The sequence below is a fragment of the Calliphora vicina genome, chromosome 5 (genome assembly GCF_958450345.1).
Source record: "Calliphora vicina chromosome 5, idCalVici1.1, whole genome shotgun sequence".
In the NCBI taxonomy this organism is placed as follows: domain Eukaryota; kingdom Metazoa; phylum Arthropoda; class Insecta; order Diptera; family Calliphoridae; genus Calliphora; species Calliphora vicina.
This window is the reverse complement of record NC_088784.1, coordinates 96,694,403-96,717,643: the sequence shown is the minus strand read 5'-3', so window position 1 is coordinate 96,717,643 and position 23,241 is coordinate 96,694,403. Positions and strand designations below refer to the sequence as shown.

Sequence of the window (23,241 nt, the reverse complement as noted above, 5' to 3'; positions counted from 1 at the left end):
CGTTTAAACAATAATATAACAGCAAGATGCTTTCTTTCTTCTATGTTCGCAAAGCTCCGCTTTAAGTGTACATGTCCGTCCTTTCGTCCGTCCATCGGTTTGTCTATATAAAAATGTTGCTGTTTATACCTTGATTTCTTTCCTAAAACTCTAAGTCAGTGGAAGCAATAGAAGAAGAAAAAAAAACCTAACTTTGACTTAACTGCAGTTTTATTTGGTTGGTATTATTGTAGGCAGAATCAGAGAGGTATTGTTTTTCTTATAAATTATAGTGCAGCGGTCTAAGAGTGATGCAATTGTTTGTTGCTACATTTCAAGACACAGAAAAATACACAAATAGACAGAAAAAACGTCCTATAAAAACTAAAAAAAAAATACTTTAGACATCAACAATAATAATAATAAAAGCAACAGTTACAAACAATGAAATTGTAAAGGCCCAAATATAAAAAAAACACAAAATAATTCAATATTACGATTAAATTTATAACTTACAACACAATATAGTTGTGTTGAGGGTAACAAACTTAATTTATTAGAAAATTGTGCCACATCATTAGTTATACGTACTTCAATATGTATGTACGTGTTAGTTTCATCAGAATTTGCCTCATCATCGTCATAATTGACATTAATATTCATAATATAGATCAAATTTACCTAAAATATTTTTTTAAAAATGTTTGCAGAATTTGAAAGTTTGGTGAATCAGTCTTGATAGATTACAAATTTTGAATTTTAGCGTATTCCAGTCGCAGAACAAAGCTTAAATTGAATTTTCACCGTCGGCAGTGCTACTTAAAACAAGTCAGCTGTGCCGAATCTTGAAAAACTAGTCATTTGTGGGACGATTTTGGTGGTTTTCAATTTCTCATAACTTTATACGATATATTGATACTGATCTGTAGGTTATCAGAGGGCTTCTATAAATATTTTAATCAACAAACGTATATTTCTTAATATACTACGCCATGTATAATGATCATTTATATAAGCAATACAATGGAAACTTTTTCAAATATTTAATAAATACTTCAAAATCAAAAAATAAAAAAATTTTAAGAAATTTTTACTTTTTAGTATTTTATTATATACTTTTATTTACTTACATATGTATATTAACAAAACAAGTAAAAGAGCTATATTCGGCTGTGCCGAATTTATACCCTTCACCAAATTATACCTCAAAATAAAAATTTTAAATATTTTTGGGTAAACAAATTTTTTTTCCAAAGTTTTTTTAATTTTTAAATTTAATTTTTTTTTTATTTTTTTAAATTATTTTGTTTTTCTAATTTTTTTTTAATATTTAGCGAAAAAACTTTTGATGAAAAAAAAATTCGGATTAAAAAATATTTTTTGCGATTTTGACCCATTCTTATATACGTCGTTGCAAAGGTCTTTATCTATCATTAGATATCCATATTGTCTATATTAATGACTTAGTAATGTAGATATAGGTCAACAATCGAGGTTGTCCTGGGTGTTATTCTGGATCCTTATAGATAGCGGAGACGATTAATCGATGTCCGTCTGTCTGTTGAAATCGACTTTCCGTAGCCTTCAAATAATTTATATAAATGAATCAAATACAAATATATCCGTTATAGACCCGGTTCGATTGCAATTTAAAATCGAGAAAATTCTTATATCGCTGAGATATAAGAAAAAATCAGGACAACTTCGATTTTTTACCTATTATTGATCTATATCTGGATTATAAAGTCATTAATATAGACAATATGGATATCTAATGATAGATATTACAAAGACCTTTGAAACGGCGGATACAATACCATTGTAAGTCGGACCTACAATGGGTCAAATTCGGGAAAAATATTTTGTATCGAACAAATTTTTTTCACTAATAAAATTAAAAAAACAAAATTTTTTAATATATATTTCAAAAAAAAATAATTTTGAAAATTTTGAAAATTTATTTATTTTAAAGTATGTATAATTTGATGAACGGTATATAAGATTCGGCACAGCCGAATACCACTTCAAAACACGTATCTTATTGGATTGTAACCACTCGGTTACTACGTTAGGCTAAAGCCACGCAATGAGCGGCTAAGCGGCGAGCGTCAAAAATTTAAAACATATGAAATACTACTGAAGTGGCCACGCAATGAGCGGCATTTCTGAGCGGCTAAGCGGTAGTATTTCATATGTTTAAATTTTTGACGCTCATCACTCTGAAGCTCGCCGCTTAGCCGCTCATTGCGTGGCCTCGGCCTTAGAGGTGTGTTTCGGGTCATTGTCGTACAGGAATTACCAAACTAGGGGAATCCGTAGAGAAACAGTATTCCATATCTGTCTCGACCAGTTTAATTTTTTTAAATTATGAAGTATAGTTTTCAAAAAAATTTGCATGTATTGTCACTGTACTTCCTCGAGTTAATTTTTAAATCTTATGCGGCTGGCTTATGCATTTCAAAATAAATTCCCCTTGGCTACTCGTCGTCGACTTTGAACCTGATAGGCTTCCTTACCGCTTCAAAGTGTAATAAAACGTTTTAAAAGACAACGCAAAGCTATATTTGCTTTTCCAGTTCTTACTTTAAACAACAACATTTTGCATAATTACAATAAAAAAATAAACATATATAATAAACAGCGTAAAGAGAATTAAACATTGAATTATTTATTAATTAAAATGTTTTTATGTTTCTAAAGGAAAATAATTTTTTATATCAACTATGAACATTATTTTTTTCTTTAGATGGTAAATAAAATAAATTAATAACGAATAATTTTCGGATTGCCAATTGATTGTAAGTAATATTTTACTTAGCACTAGTATAATTTGTATGCCATAGTGATAAGGGTATTTTACGTCTGTGCCTATGTTTGTAAAGCCCAAACATATTAGTCTAAAACCCAACATAAAGTCTACCGATCCACTCAGAATTTTTGTCGGAAGACTAAGATCGCCCAAGTCAGCCGAAAAAGTTTTTACACCAAGAATTGGTGGCATTACTCCATGAAGATTATTGTAAAACTCAACAAGAGCTTGCAAAATCATTGGGAACTACTCAATCAGTAATTTCAAAACGTTTGCAAGCAGAATTCATTCAGAAGCAGGGAACGCTATAAAATAAATTAATTTTTGCACCGAATCATTACTTGCGATAAAAAATGGCTCCATTGCGATAAACCGAAGCGTAAGAGATTGTATCGTGAAGAACGTCCAACCAAAAGGAACCTGTACCGAAAGTAACAGATTCGTTTGAAGCGTGCATTCGCCAAAAAACGAGCAAAATATGCGGACAGACATTAAACCGTAATATTTCATCATGACAATTCTATTTATAATGTATTTATAATGAAGTGGTTGGTTGGGTCCAGACCTTACCCGTCCGACTACAATTTGTTTTGATCGATGCAGAACGCTCACTCTGGGATACGCTTCACTTCAGAACAGAGTATCCGAAATTGGCTTGATTCGTTCTTGGCCTCATAAGATGAGTTTTTTTTGGCTCGGAATCCATATGTTGCCAGAAGTATGGGAAAAGGTGATAGATAACAAAAAAAAACTTTGAATAAGTTTATATTGTACAAATGTTTAAAAATAAAAGCTACAAATTAACAAATTCCGCATTTTTAAGTCTCACACCCAATAATACTAAGAACACAAATATCATAACGACTTGTTTTAGATTTTGACCTATTAGTTAAATATTTGGAAAAGTTTGTATTGTATTGGCAGACACTGTTACAAATATTCCATCCCTGAGATCTTTATATGAATTGCAAATTTCATTTTAAAATCAAAGCTATTACATAAGAATTTATGATTTTAAAGGAATATTAAACAACAACAAATATTTCCGGAAACACCTATTTGTTCCCATACACAATCTATGACGCACTGTTCTGTTTTATTTTCTTTTGACCAGAAAAAAAATATGTGAAACATACAACACAATACAAACTCTTTGTGTTCAATCATAATTTTGGAATCAATGCTTTTTTGGATTTGTGGATTTGTTTGTGGCATGTATGAGTGTAGTAAGTATCTGATACCTTAAAACACATGTTGAACAAATATATTTCGTTTCATCGGGAAACTTGTGGAGACGTAAAGAGCAGTCAAACACAAACAATATCAATGAAGTACACAAACAAAAAATAACCAAGCCACTCCCCAGAAAAACACAGCAACTACAAAAATCGACAAGGCTAGAGCAAAATTATGTTGAGACACATATATGAATGTCCGCTTGCGCACCACACTGCTTCGCAAAGATGAAATAATTTTAAGAGATATTATTACTCATGCCACTTACAACTATAGTCGTACATACATTTATACAGACAGTATGTAAGTGGAATATGAATTGTAAACAACAATTATTTAAGTGTTGTCGATATGTTTGTGTTGCATGCCACAAAAATTTGGGGTTAGTTAAATGTGTTTGTTTGAAAATGCGTTACCTTTTCTATGATCGTATTTTTTTTTTTAATATTTTGTCTTGTGTTTGAAGTTGTTGTTTCTGTGTTAAATTCTCCCATTGACAATAGAAAATCGTGTTGAAGGCAGTACTAAGGTAATTATTAATATAGAAATCGTAAATAACGGTATTGTATTTTTGAAAAGATTTCATATTTAAAAAAATAACTTATAATATAACCCAGTTAATGATTAATTCGAATATAAGAGGTCCACTATATTTTGCATTATCAAAAAGTAAAACTTGATCGGAAAGATCAACAGCACTTAGCATTTTGAAGGGTATTTTTCAGTTATCTTGCATAGTTAAGAAATTACAGTGAGTGACAATACAATGGAACAGAATAGAAAATTGTATAGATTAAGCTGTCAATAATTATTATATTTTTATAATTTATTTTTGCTAATTTTTTCGCACAATTAATTTTTTTAAATACATAGATTGAAAAAAAAATGGCTAGATAAATATTCAATTATTGCGTTTATGACATACAAATGCGGGATTTGTTACCATTGTTACCTATGACCTTTTCCCAATATATGGATTCCGAGACAAAAGAACTGCTTATTTTTTTGAGGCCAAAAACGAATCAAGCCAATATCGGGTACTCTATTCTGAAGGGAAGTGTATGCCATAGAAAGCGTTCGGCATCGATGGAAACAAATAGTAGTTGGACAAGGCAATGTCTGTACTATAAAACGGGTGAGGCAAAACTTCCCAACCACATCTTTCTAAATTGTTTTTAACAGGTACTTTAACATGTGGCCGAGCGTTGTCATGACGGAATATTACGGTTTCATGTCTGTCGTTTTTCGACCAATGCTCGCTTCAAACGAATCAGTTGCGTTCGTTACAGGTTACCTGTGATGGTCTGGCCAGATTTCAGCAGCTCATAATAGATGGGACCCTTTTGCTCCCACCAATTACAGTGCATTACCTTAGCGCCATGTATATTTGGCTTTGGTTTCGATTCGACTGGTTGGCCGGGCTTCACATACGATCTCTTACGCTTCGGGTTATCGTAATGGATCCATTTTCATCGCAAGTAATGAATCTGTTATAGCGTTCAAGCAGCATTTGCAAAATCGTCTTTCATGGTCTCTCGGCTTCCATTCGTATCAAATTTTCTTGCTTTTGGATGAACCCTGCTACTCGCAAACGTTTTTAAATTGCTGCTTGAGTAGCTCCCAATGATTTTGCAAGATCTTGTTGAGTTTTACAGCAATCTTCATCCAATTCAAAGTTGTTTGGCTGGCCTGTTCGATCATTGCCTTCCGTGTCAAAATCACCACTTCTGAACCGAACAAACCATCCCTCGCATGTTGAAACTGATGGAAGGAACATACTCACCATAAGCTTTGGTGGGCAATCGATGTGTTTCAAATTAAAGAAGTAAAGCAAAACTTCCCGCATATTACGCTTTGTTGCTATACAATTCGACATTTGCGAAGCAAAAAACAACTCTGTTGTCTACACTATTATGTTCAATAACTAAGTGAGAATAAACGAAATACGTACCCTTCAAAATTACATATAAGTTATTAAAAACAAAAACCGCAGTCTATTGTAAATCCCGCATTTTTTAGTCATACACCTAATAATAAATCAGCAGTTTCAAACATTTTTAAAAAAAAATATGAGATATATACTTTAAAAACTCAAAAATCTTCTTACTTCTAAAAAAAACTCCACTGTATATGCATTTGAATATTAAAAATATTAACACTCTAATGCTTAAGCATACCCAAGGCCCTTATCGCAAAAATGCCAATAAATTTAAATATAATTGATTTTTCATTTCAAAAACTCATGTAACATTTGCTAAAAAACTTACTTAAATTATTTTAAAAAGCTTTCAAAGTTTTTGAAATGAAATATATGTTATATTTGCATTTTGTGATGAGTGCCTTAAGGCATGCTTAAACATTAGAGGGTTAAATCTAATATCTTAGCTAAATTTGGAAAGTAAGAAGTACTAAAATGCTGCTATAAATTTGTTTCTCTAATATAATAACTTAAAATTTATAAACTTACCTGATCAGTATTTATTATTTCGTTTTTGCTGCGTTGATAAACTTTGTTTCGATTCTATTAATATTCAGCAATAGTTTTTGTTTATTCAAACAAAACTCATAATTCCTCTTCGTTGAAGTTGTTCCTCTCTCTATAGCTCACGTTTAAACGTCGAAATTTGTGATTTTATTTTGTGTGAAGAAGAGCCACCATTAAACATTCACCACCTGCTGCTTGTTAATGCTGCAAATAGATCAAAAATATACAAAAGATTAAAATTTATAAAAAAAAAATATAATAATAGTACAACTAATATAGTTTTAAACAATGGCCAATATTTAAAATTGCAAAATAAAGACAAGATAAAAAAGAAAAAAAGCAGTGTATTAAAAAGTAAATCAGCTTATAAAAACTTTTTCATTGAACATTGTTTTTAATCAATTTATACCCTGGTCACCGGGTGTTGTCCTCATTTAAATTGGATTTTTTTTCTATTAAAATTAACAAAAAAAAAAATATATTTGTTGGCTAAACAAAAAGAAATTTGATGTACCACCGGATATTGAATTTATGTTATGGGACTTGCTTTTTGTATTGTATTTTCAACATTTCATACAGGGTGTTTAAAAAAGATTATTCTTTAACTAACAAACAAGATTCATTTCACTTTAAGGGCTTGACTAAGAACTTTTACGTCCGAAAAATAATATTAAAATGTTTGTATGAAAATCACTCAATTTTGAAATAATTTTTCGAAATCACTTCCACTATCTTTTAAATGTCATTTATGCATCTCCCTTGAATCTGACAAATGTGTCAAATGATAATCTGATATAAAATATCTAGACACATGAATAATTTCTTAAACAAATTTAAAACCACTCCAAAGTTTTCCTCCCATTGGTCGACATGTATTTTATGTTTAAGCCAATCAAAATTTAGTTATTAACTTTTTAATGGCTGTTTACTAACTAGCGAATTTAATTATAGCAACTAGATATTTTTTAATTACTATTATTGTAGAGTCCATGTAAATTTGAGAACATTGTAAAGTAAAACATTTATTTTTTTTATTTTTATTCTCTTGCGTGTAGATATGTATTTAGAATATAAAGTATATAAATTATGTAAATAGATTTATTAAATATTAAATATCATTGTTCCCGAGAAAAGCTAATTTGCAATTACTATACAAATTAAGAAAATAAATACATTAACTACTATTAATACCCATACAGATTAAAAGAGCCTGACCTTACCCGGTTTTTTCAAGCCCAAACCGAACAAAATCTAATCCGTAACAATTTCGTAAAAAAATTTAGTGTATGACTTAAACTTAAACAACAAAGTTTTTTTTGTCGTTTTTTTTTGTAAGTTTTTGAAAATGTCGAATTTTGTGCCAACAAAACGTCATATGCGGGAAGTTTTGCTTTACTTCTTTAAAGTAAGTGACGCTGAAGCACCCCGATTGCTCACCGAAGCTTATGTGTTTCATCGGTTTCAATGAGCGAGAGATGGTTCATTCAGTTGACAGTTCAGAAAAGGTGATTTTGACATGGAAGACAAAGATCGCCTAGGCCAGTCAAAAAAGTTTGAAGACCAAGAATTGTAGGCATTACTCCGTGAATATTGTTGTAAAACTCAACAAGAGCTTGCAAAATCATTGAGATCTACTCAAGCAACAATTTTAAAACGTTTGCGATCAGCAGGATCCATGCAAAAGCAGGGAAATTGGGTTCCCTGCTTTTGCATGAATCAAGAGACCTTGAAAGAGGATTTTGTATGTCCAAAATTATGCTTGAACGCTATAAAAGAAAATCATTTTAGCACCGCATAATTACTAGCGATGAAAAATGGAGCCATTACGATAACCTGAAGTGTAAGAGATCGTATGTGAAGCCCAGCCAACAAGACGAATCGAATCTGTATTTGGTGGAACCAAAAGAGTCCTTTCCATTATGAGCTGCCAAACCATCGCCAGACCAGACCAGCACAGGGAACCTGTACCAAACGCAACTGATTCGCTTGAAGCGAGCAGTCCGATCGAATGCACTCACTGTGGTTCCAAATCAGAATCTAGTTGGACAAAATTATGAAAATCGATATCTTCAGAATTTGGAAATACTAAGTTTTTTCGGAAGCTGACAATCTGCTCTCCTCCAATAAAAATGGGTTTTTCAATTGGACATTTCGTTTTCTCGACAGAAGCGCCAGAAGTTCAACAAATTTTGAATCATATTTTCGTTAATTTTTTTTTAATATTTTACTGCTTTACTAAATTAGATATATCTTAATTGTTTTACCATATAGAAATTCATACTTCAAAACATAGATAAACATTACTATAGGCTTTTATTAGGTGTATATCTTATATCTATGGGCCTCTCCATTTCCCTGTTATAGTCCATTCAACTAGGGTCTCAAATATACTGATATTTTTTTTTTCTAAGAATGTTATATAGCTTGCCAAAAAAAAGACCGTCGAAGCCCGTCCAATAACTATATACATCATTTAAAGAAACTTCTGGGGAATGTCTTTGTAAAAAAATTGTAGCCGTCAGCACCTGACGAAGTACTTTTTTTTTAATTTTTAGAAATATTTCTTTATTTATTATTGATTTTTATATATCTAGACCCTACTGTAACTTGAAAAAAAGTTTATATTGATCTTTTAAAATTTTTTTTGGAATCGGAGATACCAATTCTATATAAAAAGACCGCCAAATAATTTTGTCCACCTAGATTTTGATTTGGAACCACAGTGGCACTCTAGGATACGCTTCACTTTGGAACAAAGTATCCGATATTGGCTTGATCCGTTCTTGGCCTCACAAGATGAGCAGTTCTTTTGGCTCGGAATCCGTGATGGAAAAAGGTCTAACAATGGCCAATACTTTGAAAAAATATTTCAAAAAATGAAGCTAAAAAATTTTAACAAATTCATACATCCAATATTTGCGTAGAAAACGTTAGGAATAATATTGTCACTGCGGAAAAAATGTCTTCTTACATATTCACTGGCACAATTAATGATCCTTAAAGAAAACACCAAATGTTGCAATATTTTTGGTTCAAAACTTCCGTTCAAGTAGTTTTTCTTATGGTGAGAGGTGTCATTATGACATTTCTATGACAGTAGAACAGAACTTCAGCTTTAAGATAGTGAAATTCATATTGAAATAATTAAAAGATCTTTGCAGTAAAAATTATCATTTAAGTACTAACTATTATGTAGGCAACCACCGTTTTCCCCTCATTCCAAATAAACTCTTTGTACAAAAAACTCAAAAAATCTAAAACTATTACCCAAGCAATCTTTATTTATAATCCCATAAAATAAAAAATGGAAAATTAATACAATAGTAATTTATGCCATCATAGATTCATACAGTCCGTAGTAGATTGCGTATGTATCGATATTGTAAAACATGTATTCGTACAAATAGTTAAAATATCTTGATTAAAGAAAAGCCAAATAAATGTTTAGACATCAATATGTCCAAATAAAAACTCCACCCATTTGTTAAATGTAAATGTCCAATGTAAAATGTTTGCAAAAGGACATTGCAAATGAAGTATGATAGACAGACAGACGGACGGACAAACGGTCCGGCATATTACAAGACTCTCAACAACAGGCAAAATATACTCGTGTCGCACAAGTGTGTTGCAAGTATTCAAATAAATATATTTACCAAAATGACTGGACATTTCATACATAAACACACACCGATTAAAATATAATACTTAGTTTACCTGTTTGTGTAAGACAACTATTTTGAAAATGAAGAAATTTTCTAAATAATATTGATGATGAAAATAAATGACAAAAATGCTGAATATTTAAAAAAAAAATAACTTAAAAGTAAAGGATTCTAAATTAATTAATTCGAAAAGATTACATGACTAATAATGAACAATAGATTTGACATTAAACTCAAAAGGGGAGGGTGATGTTGTGTCAGTGAAGATGATAAAAATAATTCAAAGTTTTGCCAAATGCATATATTTATGGGAAATGTTGTAAATTTTAATATAAATAGAATATAAAATCATTTAAATTTGTATAATTTTACAGGTGAAGTTAAAATGTCTTAATACACCCAGCGAAAAAAGAACTAGAACTGAACTAAAACTAAACTAGAACTAAACTAGAACTAAACTAGAACCTGAACCAAAACCTGAAATGGAACCTGAACTAGAACCTGAACCAGAACTAGAATCTGAACTAGAACCGGAACTAGAACCTGAACTAGAAACTGAACTAGAACCTGAACTAGAACCTGAACTAGAACCGGAACTAGAACCAGAACTGGAACCTGAACTAGAACCTGAACTAGAACAGGAACTAGAAATTGAACTAGAACCTGAACTAGAACCTGAAGTAGAACCTGAACTAGAACCTGAACTAGAACCTGAACTAGAACCTGAACTAGAACCTGAACTAGAACCTGAACTAGAACCTGAACTAGAACCTGAACTAGAACCTGAACTAGAACCTGAACTAGAACCTGAACTAGAACCTGAACTAGAACCTGAACTAGAACCTGAACTAGAACCTGAACTAGAACCTGAACTAGAACCTGAACTAGAACCTGAACTAGAACCTGAACTAGAACCTGAACTAGAACCTGAACTAGAACCTGAACTAGAACCTGAACTAGAACCTGAACTAGAACCTGAACTAGAACCTGAACTAGAACCTGAACTAGAACCTGAACTAGAACCTGAACTAGAACCTGAACTAGAACCTGAACTAGAACCTGAACTAGAACCTGAACTAGAACCTGAACTAGAACCTGAACTAGAACCTGAACTAGAACCTGAACTAGAACCTGAACTAGAACCTGAACTAGAACCTGAAATAGAACCTGAACTAGAACCTGAACTAGAACCTGAACTAGAACCTGAACTAGAACCTGAACTAGAACCTGAACTAGAACCTGAACTAGAACCTGAACTAGAACCTGAACTAGAACCTGAACTAGAACCTGAACTAGAACCTGAACTAGAACCTGAACTAGAACCTGAACTAGAACCTGAACTAGAACCTGAACTAGAACCTGAACTAGAACCTGAACTAGAACCTGAACTAGAACTGAACTAGAACTGAACTAGAACTGAACTAGAACTGAACTAGAACTGAACTAGAACTGAACTAGAACTGAACTAGAACTGAACTAGAACTGAACTAGAACTGAACTAGAACTGAACTAGAACTGAACTAGAACTGAACTAGAACTGAACTAGAACTGAACTAGAACTGAACTAGAACTGAACTAGAACTGAACTAGAACTGAACTAGAACTGAACTAAAACTGAACTAGAACTAGAACTGAACTAGAACTGAACTAGAACTGAACTAGAACTGAACTAGAACTGAACTAGAACTGAACTAGAACTGAACTAGAACTGAACTAGAACTGAACTAGAACTGAACTAGAACTGAACTAGAACTGAACTAGAACTGAACTAGAACTGAACTAGAACTGAACTAGAACTGAACTAGAACTGAACTTGAACTGAAAAGTGATACCACATGTACAGTATTCAATTTTCTATTCACATTTGTGGTCATACTTCAAAATTAATATTTTCTTTAATTATACAACTTTATTTATATTTTTTATGACCATTTGTCTAGAATGTTTATGTGCATTTTTAAACTCTAACGATGAAAAACAACCGCAAACAGCAGTTAAATTAAGAATGTGCTTTATGAGTAATTAATTAACAATTACATTTTGTTATGGAAATTCTAAATGTCTAAAAAAAACATTAAAGTTTGAAATAAAAAAAATATAATAAACATAATAACTCGTTAGTTAATTAAAAAATACTTTGAGTCATAATTTCAGATTCCAATTTTGATTGCGAAAATTGACAATTTTAATGATATTAAAATCAGTGGCAACATTTCAATGTTTATTTATGGTGAGTTGTCAGCTGCAACTGTGGAGTTGCCCAACTTTTATTATAGTAGTTGACAGTGATTCCAAGGACATAGTTGTAAAATTGGGTATTAAAATAACAAGGAATTTCTTTTATTTTCAATATTGTATTATTGTTTGTGTCTTGCCGGGTATATTTGTTTATTATGAATAATACAAACTTTTTTGTTTATATATTTTGCTTGTTCATAACTTAATTGTTTTCTTTTATTAAATATAAATTATAAATGACTGAGAAATGATAACAGCGTGTTTTTAATATTGAATAAGAAAAAAATTGAATTAATACTCACACTTAAAAAGTGCGATAATGACATATTATAATTTTTTGTTTGCAAATAAGCTTTTAGTATTTTTTTTTTAATTTTAGATTAAAGTCCTATTAGTCTGTTTATAATAGAAATGCTAATATTCGTTTATAATTATAAAAATTCGAGTGCAGTTGATATGGCGATTAATTATACGAATTAAACAAACAAATCGGAAAATCTCTGCAATATGGACAAGTAAATTTATTATTTTTTATGTAAATATTAAATAAAAACAATGCAAAATTGATTTAGAAATGAAATTAAAACTGTAGAAATATGTATATTTGTAAAGCACGTAAGTATTTGTAATATAAATTTTCAAAGTAATAAAATTCACATAGAAAAATCCAATGCTATTTGTTACATCACACGCAGAGAAAATTGTTGATAATTTATTAATATTTTAGTCTATGTAATCATTTACACGATTGCTACCACAACACTTTAGTTGGTGAAATCATTCACATTATTGTCCAGTTGTGGCTAATAATTACATGATTTTGTGGAAAATGTGGAATTTTAACGTAACTATATCTTGATTTCAAAATTATACTTCAATTATTTGAAAAAATATCTTAAAGAATTTTTTATTTTATTTTATTGATCTTAAAATTGGCTTTCTTAAATTGATATTTTAATTTAAATTACTCTAAAACAAATTTCAATCTAAACAATAACAAATCTATGAGAAAAATCAAAAATTTTGGAGAATTTGTCTGAAAATATTTTTCCATAGAAATTTGTATACCCTTCACCTTTGTGAGAAGGGTATATATAAGTATATATATTCTGGATGCTTATAGATAGCGGAGTCGATTAAGCCATGTCCGTATGTCTGTCTGTTGATATCTTCGGGATCCAAATCTTCAATAATTCTGTCAGACATGCTTTCGAGAAGTTTCCTATTTACAATCAGCAAAATCGGTCCACAAATGGCTGAGATATGAGGAAAAAACCACGACAATCTCGATTATTGACCTATTTTTGACCTATAACTGGATTACTAAGTCATTAATATAGACAATATGGATATCTAATGATAGATATTTTAAAGACCTTTGCAACGATGTATATAAGACCATAGTAAGTTGGACCTACAATGGGTCAAAATCGAAAAAATATTTTTTAACCCGAATTTTTTTTTCACCAAAAAATTAAAATAATTCGAATTTTTTTTTTAAAAAAATTAAAAAAAAAATTTTTGGTTAACCTAAAAATACCTAAAATTTGTATTTTGAAGTATAATTTGGTGAAGGGTATATAAGATTAGGCACAGCCGAACATAGTTCTCTTGTTTTTATTTAATTTTTTGGACGAATTCGCGCCACCAAGAACGAATCAAGCCAAATTCGGATACTCAGTTCTGAAGCGAAGCGTATCCCACAGAACGTTGTGTATCGATCGAAACAAATAGAACAGATAGAACCAAATACAGAGCATTACCTTAGCGCAATGGATGTTTGACTTTGATGTCGATTCGGCTGTTTAGCCGGGCTTCACATACGATCTCTTACGCTTCGAGTTATCGTAATGAATCCATTTTTTATCGCAAGTAATGATTCGGTGGAAAAATGATTTCCTTTTATAGCGATGAAGCAGCATTTCATACATACAAAAAGGTCTGAGTAGCTCAAAATTATTTTGCAAGATTTGACAAAATCTTCATGAAGTAATTATTCCAATTTTTGGTATTCAAACTTTTTTGGCTGGCCTGGGCGATCTTTTTCTTCTGAACAGATATGTGTTACTGATTTTTTTTCATTTCCACATCCAAAAGAAATACAAGCCTTCTGAATTCAGTTCCAACGATTCTCCATTATATTAAATTTCATATTGTCTATACAGATGTCTTGCTGTACAGAGCGCGATAGATGCAATAATGAATTAACTCAATTTATATTACACATTCAAACAATTCAACGTCTTTTTTGCTTCACCAAAAAATTGCCCATATAATTAATGATGCTATAGACAACACACTACCACATCACACACAAACTGTAAACCAAAGTTTTGCAAAGAAGTATAGGAATATTTCTTTGTGGGCTGACAAAGATTCCTTTGCAGCCACTATACACAGCCAAACATCAGCTTGGCATCTAAAGCCTAAAACCTAAGCACAATATGCCTTGAATGATAATGATATTTTCTTAAGATTTGTTGAAAAAAAAACCTAAACATCACGTATCTAGTTTTTTCAACATATTTTTAAAAATTTTAAAGTTCCTTTTTCAGATTTTGAGGAAATGCTCAACGTTATATGGCTGTCTGTATCTTTTTCTTTGGATCATTGATTTTTGAACGATTTGTGCTTGTTGTATTGCATGTCGTATGCGTGTAACTACAATTTATTTTCATAACAGTTTAAAATGCAACACCAAGTCAGCACCAGCACCACCAAAAACCACACGTATCAGCTTTACTCTCTTAACTTGATGACGATAATGATGCAGTCAGTCAGTCATAGTGTCCATGCAACACAGAGTTTTGGCTGTGCTCTACAAGTTTAAGCTAAAGTAAATACGAACAGGGGAAACTGTAGGGAAGCTATTCTGATCTTATAAATCCCTACACATAAATGCAACACGATGAAACGGTTAAAAGCTACTATTAAAATTACCTCGTTATTTGAACAAATAACGAATAAAGAATATTATTCGAATAAATTAACAAAATATATTTAAAAGCAAACAAAATTCCAATAATTTGTTTGTTAACAATAAATAAAAATACAAAAGTATTGGTCATTGTTAGCTAGGGATAATTGGATTGGATCCGATCTAATTTTCGATGGGGGTGCAGTTTTTACTGAAGGATCATTGATAGACTCTGGTACATGGACCGAGGTTATATGGTCTACAAGGATATTAAACGATCGTATAGACTCTCTAACGAGTGCAGTGTCTTCCAGGCAGAGATCTTCGCGATCTGGAAAGCCATAGAGTTGATAAAAGCACACGTTACTGAGGGGTCTTAGGGCTTTGAAATGTCACTTGATACATTCAGGTTTAGTGGAAGACTGTAGGAGTGCTCTCGAAGAGTTGTTGGTACACTACTCAATCAGATTGTGTTGTGTATCAGGGCACTGTAACATGCAGGGTAATGAGGTGGTAGATGAACTGGCCAGACATGATTCTGATCTAGACCATGGTACTAGGGAAGTGGGGGGATTGTGGTAAGACATCCGATATGTCACTACTACAGGCTTATATTTGAAAGATTCCATGACTCCACCAACCAATCCTGGAATAATAGAACGGATTGTCAAGTGTTTAAGGTCTTTTGGCTAAAACTGGATGCAAAGGCAACCAAAACACTAATTGGGTTGGATAGGTGTAGTCTCAGAATTCTACTAGGTCACTACTCAATAGGTAAATGGGATAATAGCACACATGATTTTTGTAGGGTGTGTGGGGATGTAGAGGATTTGGAGACAGCAGAGCACATTATGTGCAACTGCCCGAGACTACAGAGCCATAGAGTTAAATGGCTAGGTAACAGATTTTTGGATGCACTTGGGAGTGTTATTGGCTGTAAATTGAATAACATCAGTAATTATCAGGGGAATAAGTTGGCTTTACAGTTTCCGTCAAATCCGTGACCAATTTTTTCCTCTCTATGTAGATTTGGATTTGCTTGCTTCTCCTTTTGCTATCTCTAAAAGACTACCTTTTCCTTTTCTCTTTCTGGAAGGGTAAACCTTTTCTCTTTATATGACTCTTGAGGGGAATCACAATGGAGCTTATGGTCTCCTAGTGGATGTGCACAAATCGTTCTCGCAACATATGGATTCCGAGCCAAAAGAACTTCTCATCTTTTGAGGCCAAAAACGAATCACGCCAATTTCGGATACTCTGTTCTAAAGTGAAGCTTATCCCAGAGAAAGTGTTCTGCATCGACCTTTTCAAATCTTTCTGGCAACATATGGATTTCGAGCCAAAAGAACTTCTTATCTTTTGAGGCCAAGAACGAATCAAGCCAATTTCGGATACTCTGTTCTGAAGTGAAGCGTAAGAGATAGTGTTTTGCATCGATCGAAACAAATTATAGTCGTACTATAAAGCGCGTGAGGCAAAACTTCCCAACCTCTTCTTTCTAAATAGTTTTTAACAGGTATTGCAACATGTGGCCCAGCGTTGTCATAATGGAATATTACGGTTTCATGTCTGGCCGCGTTTTTCGGCCAATGCTCGCTTCAAAGGAATCAAGTGTACCACTTCCCTGTGATGGTCTGGCCAGATTTCAGCAGCTCATAACAGATATGAGCCTTTTGATCCCACCAAATACTGAGAATTTGCTTAGCGCCATGGATATTTGCCTTTGGTGTCGATTCGGCTGGTTGGCCGGGCTTCACATATGATCTCTTAAGCTTCGGGTTATTGTAATCCATTTTTCATCGCAAGTAATGATTCGGTTCAAAATGATTTTCTTTTATAGCATTTAAGCATAATTTCGGACATGCAAAATCGTCTTTCAAGGTCTCTCGGCTGCAATTCGTATGGTACCCAATTTCCCTGCTTTTGGATGAATCCTGCTGCTAGAAAACGTTTTGAAATTGCTGATTGAGTAGCTCCCAATGATTTTGCATCTCTACTTCATGGAGTAATGCCTTCAATTCTTGGAATCCTAACTTTTTTGGCTGGTCTGGGCGATCTTTGTCTTCCGTGTCAAAATCACCACCTCTGAATCACATAAATCCTGAGAAATCGTTGTGCTTAAGCGGCACTTTTGATGATTCGGCACTTTATGATGATTCTTTGATACAAAATTCAACATTTTCAAAGAAAAAAAAACTTTGTTATTTACACTACAATGTTCAATAACTAAGTGAGAATAAATGACAGATATGTACACTTCAAAATGACATAAGTTATTAAAAACAAATTTCTTAATTTTATTTTTGGATTTAGACCTCTTATTTATATTGTCAAACCTGCATTTTTTTAAATTTTCCAATGTGTTGTGTTGCAAACCAACTAACAAATTTAAAATACCGTTTCAATCAGTCATCCTTAATAAAAAAGCAGCGACATTACGATAAAAAATTACTGATCATACATGCAGTAATGCGTTACCATCCATAATATTATCCCTAACGATCAATCAATTTGATCGGATCATACATAAGTTGGATACGGTTGTACGTCCACTTAAGAAGGTATTTGGTGGCCAACATCACATTATAAACGTACGAGCGAGTATATTGGAAATTAAGCTTAAATATTACTTGCACCTTACAACTGGCCAGTCACTGACTGACTGTGTGTCGTCTTCGACATGAGTACAACATTCATTTATAAAGCTTCTGCTAATTTTACCAGCACAAAACTGAAGAGGAGAGACAGACGCACATAGATCGATCGATCGTTGAATATATATGTATGGATGATCATGCGATGGCTGGTTGCTTGGTGACCATGTTGTGATCACTGACAGTTGATAGTTGTAGCTGGCGCATGCTTGAATTTTTTTGCTACATTACACATGAGCACCAAGTACATACAGATAATTTTATCTTTTTTTTTTGTAGTTTTTTATTTGTCTGATTCATTTTTTATTAAAACGTGAACTTATCGCTGGATAATTTAATACTGTCGTCTGTGTTGTCTTCATTTAAAATTTTACTCACAAACTTATAATCGAAACAATATAATTTTCTGAATTGAGATACGATTATTATGGTCGTTGATTGTTTGTAACTACTTTATGAATGAATTGTTTTGTTTTTTAACTTGATCTTGTCTTCTCTTAAAACGTTTTAAAAATAATTCATCCATGTTAAATTAAAGGGTTTTCGATTACTTTAATGTTAGAGAATAGCAACAATTACAGTCATCATTTTGCAAAGAAAATTGATTTGTTATTTTGAATGCATTGTTTAATAGATTGTTTTAAAATATGGAACATATTTATTTTAAGAAAAGCCTGGATAAATTAATAAATTTAAGTTTCAAGACAATAAACCATTTATGTTATAAAATATACATCTGACTATACGATCGTGTTTCGCTCCTGGTGGCTATGAGTGCAGACAACTAGATTAAACTAATTATTTAAACACTATTAGAGATAATGTTTATAAATAATTACGAACGTTAAAGGGTTAATAAAGTATGTTTTAATAAATAATTTACAATTGACCATTTTCCATAATTATCAGCACTATTTACAATTATGGCTCAATTATAAAAAAAATCTAAATACGTTAGCATTAGCATAAATATTATTATTCACAAACACTTGCATAATACTGCAACTAAACTATCAAATACAATATTTTTTATTTATAAGCTAAACATAATAAAACCGTTTTGTTACAAATTCAAAAATACTGATAATTTTAAAAATAATATAATAATGTATACATAAATCTTAATAAATATTCTTTAAAAAAAAAGGAAAAAAAAATCTCATCTCCAATTTCTAAGAATAAAAGTGATGCTTTGAAGCTGATAACAAATTCATATTGAAGCTATAGACGAGACCAATTAAATCAGTGATTCCCAACCTTTACTCGAAATTTAAAAAAAAAAAATAAAATAATTTTGTTTAACATTCCACAAACATCTGGTTTTCATTTTCGACGAATTATTTACCTTTAATATTTTTAAAATTACTTCTAGGGAAAGTAACAAATAAAACATTTTTTTGGTGATCGGCACTTATAGCCCACAGGGGCAGAACTTGATCGCTTAAATTACACTGTCCAACTACATTTTTGGAATAGACTAGCGACAATATAATTCTATCAATATAATTGATAGAATAAACTTGTAGTCCAGTTGGTCCGGATTTTTTTTTTCAGTGGGTTAAAAGTTTTAATATTTTGATCGAAGGTAGCATTATACAAACTGAAAAAAATGTAAGTTAATATCTGAGAGAATTCTTATTGCAGTGTTATATTGTGGAATTTTATGGGGATGATTTTTGTGGAAGATATTAACCCCCTATAAATTACTTCTAGGGAAAGTAACAAATAAAACATTTTTTTGGTGATCGGCACTTATAGCCCACAGGGGCAGAACTTGATCGCTTAAATTACACTGTCCAACTACATTTTTGGAATAGACTAGCGACAATATAATTCTATCAATATAATTGATAGAATAAACTTGTAGTCCAGTTGGTCCGGATTTTTTTTTTCAGTGGGTTAAAAGTTTTAATTTTTTGATCGAAGGTAGCATTATACAAACTGAAAAAAATGTAAGTTAATATCTGAGAGAATTCTTATTGCAGTGTTATATTGTGGAATTTTATGGGGATGATTTTTGTGGAAGATATTAACCCCCTATCTCCTCTCTTTAGGGGTCAATTTCACCCCTTTTTCGAGAAAATCGAAAAAAGTCCTTTCAAAAAGGACATTTATGGATTTGGACACCTTTTTCGTGCCCTTCAATTCTCTTTTAACAAGAGCCTGATATATCTCCACTGCACTATGGCAGAATTTCCAAATTTTCCAACATCATATTTTTTAAATTTTTTTTATCACGTTCTATTGTCAACATATTGGAAAGAAAAAATAAATACAAATAATGACAGTTGATAACCCATAATTAGGCATAAAATGCTGATAATATATAAATTTATTCTAATTCATTTTATTAATTGTGAAGCAGTATAATTTTTTATTAAATAAATCGTCGTTTTCCAAAATCTACTTTCAATAAAATAAATCTTTGAATATGGATCCTATTACTCGAGGTGTGTATTTTTAACTGTTGTAAAGATATTTCGTAAATGTTTGTATTTAGAACTTATTTTGATGTTTTTACTGGGTCATCTTTTTTGTGAATAGTGTTATTGTCTTTTGTGGAGTAGAACTCCCGTGGATAACAACCTTTAATGGAGTTTCCTACATGTAGTTGTTCGTGGGAAACTAGGGTTTAATGCTATGTAAATTTTTTTGCAAATAGTTGCAAACTCACGACTTAATGATGCTTTTGCAAAAGGTAAGTTCATATGGGAGCCCCACGAAAAAGCTGATATGACTTTCGTAATTTTGTCTAAGGTTTATAGAAAGCATTAATTTTTTTTCGAAAATCCCCCTTATGGGCGGCCCACTACAAAAAAGGGGGCGTGGACCTCCCATTTTTACTCAAATCGAATAGTTTGACAGTAGAAGACTGCATACCAAATTTGGAGTGTCTAGCTTGTCGGGAAATAGTTTTTGCCGCTACTTTGGGTTTTTCGGCCATTGTGCACTGGTCTTATCTCCAGCCAGTTTGAAGGATTTAACTTTCTTGGTACAAACAACACTCTTGTACCACTCAAGACCTTGCTGATCATAGTGACAGGATGTCAAATCAGGCCAAAAATATGAATGGAAGCATCCGCCTTTGTAAGAAATGTCTGGCTTCTTTTGCGTCAACTGCATATTGCTTGCCATACCAAGAACTTTTTGAGAAAATTTTCTGCTTTTGGGTCCTAAACTTTTCTACAATATTCCCTCAAGCATTAGCAACATAAAATATTGATCCGGAAGCTGCGAAAAATTGTCCATACGTACGTTTCGTCATCCATTATGCAGCAGTTATATTTATACCCTTCACCTTCGTGAGAAGGGTATATATAGTTTGTCATTCCGTTTGTAATTTCCACAATATAATTTTCCGACCCTATAAAGTATATATATTCTGGATTCTTATAGATAGCGGAGTCGATTAAGCGATTTCCGTCTGTCTGTCGACTTTCCGAAGCCCCAAAATAACTTGCATACACGATTCATACATCAATATCATCGGAATTCTTCCGGCTCGGTTGCTACTTAAAATCGAGAAAATCGGTCCACAAATGGCTGAGATATAAGGAAAAAACCAGGACAACCTCGATTTTTGACCTATTTTTTACCTATATCTGGATTACTAAGTCATTAATATAGACAATATGGATATCTAATGCTAGATATTTCAAAGACCTTTGCAACGACGTATATAATACCATAGTAAGTTGGCCATACAATGGGACAAAATCGTAAAAAAATATTTTTTAAACCGATTTTTTTTCCACCAAAAGTTTTTTTTTCGCTAAATATTAAAAAAAAAATTATAAAATTTTTTTAAAAACAATTCGAAAAAAAATTTAAAAAAAATGGAAATAAAATAAATTTTATTTACCTAAAAATATTTAAAATTTTTATTTTGAAGTATAATTTGGTGAAGGGTATATAAGATTCGGCACAGCCGAATATAGCTCTCTTACTTGTTTTTTATAAAATTTGACTTCAATTTCCGCGTTCTGTCTTTGCCCTTCTAAATTGTCTGCAGAGTTCCTGCCAGAACTTTTTGAGGCTTGTATGTTTTTAAACCTGTATTGGCTTTAACTTTTCGTATTAAATAGTCCGAGTACTGAGCTAACCGGACCTGCTTTCCTACCGGATGTGTTGGGAGCTCTTTTGAAAATACTTTCTATTTGTTGGCTTTAAAAACATCATGTGGACCATTCCTTCTACCTGAAATAGGTTTTTTTATCAACGGACAAGATCCCAATACATACTTGGATTGTTTGGCCAACTTTTTGTAGGACCAAATTGGGTTTTGTTGAAAATATTTAATAATTTTAGTACGCATTTTATTCTCATCACTCATTTTAATCAGATTACCAACAAATGAACATAATTAACAAATGAAACATTAAACCATAGAGAATAGACATAGAGCGGAAACTCTCCTGTCAAAGACCTAACTCAGTTGTCAAAAACCTAAGTGTTGACAATGTATTAGTAGAAAAAACTATGTGAAAACAAAAACAAAATTATTTTGAGTAATTTTTTTGTTTGAGTTTTTTTCTAGTTTCCGCTATATGTTTCTCTATGCATTAAACATAATAACTGAAATGCTTTACAAAGGTAACTTGATCAAAAAAAAATCAAATTATATTTGGGTTTTAATGAAAAACGTTTGTTTTTTCGATCTCAGTCCTTAGGTTTTAAATGTTCTACTTTTCTACAATATAAACTGATAATTTTTGGGTATATATAATTGTTTTTTATAAATACGCTCCACGTTGTGAAACACTGATTTAAATAATATGAGTATTTGAAATGATATGTAGAAAACAGAAGGGACTCATCATCGATTCATGCATTCCTAAATACATAATATGAAAGGCGATAAGACACATTTTTTTTAAATTTTTGTTTACACTCTTTGTTTTAATGGAGAAGATAAGTTTGTCATAATTATGTAGAGAAATCAGATTTAAACAAAAAAAAATGAAATTTGAACTGTATTTGAAATAATGAAGAGACATTATGTTGTGATTGCAGGCGTAATGTAAAATCCAATATACAAATCATATATGATTGTGTATGAATTTATCAACAGTTGAAGAAGATGATTTTGTCTCACAGTTGGACATAGTACGAGTAGTTTAATGTAGTTTCAACTCTATGGCGGCATTATTAAAATGTTAAACTGGGTTTTTGTGTTGTTTTTTTTTTTGTTTGTGACTTTTTGTGGGAAATTTATGCGTTTAATGAACTTGCACAATATCAGTGTGTATAGATCATTT

General features: G+C 31.7%; 1 protein-coding gene across 1 annotated transcript in view; it reads right to left on the bottom strand.

Moving 5' to 3' along the window:
- The window catches only part of Ntan1 (N-terminal amidohydrolase 1), a 66,659-nt gene that overhangs the window by 29,369 nt on the left and 14,049 nt on the right, over positions 1-23,241 (bottom strand). The window contains exon 2 of the mRNA XM_065512452.1: positions 6,492-6,713. The gene's annotated coding sequence lies outside the window, so the exon portion shown is untranslated. The remainder of the gene's footprint in view (positions 1-6,491; positions 6,714-23,241) is intronic.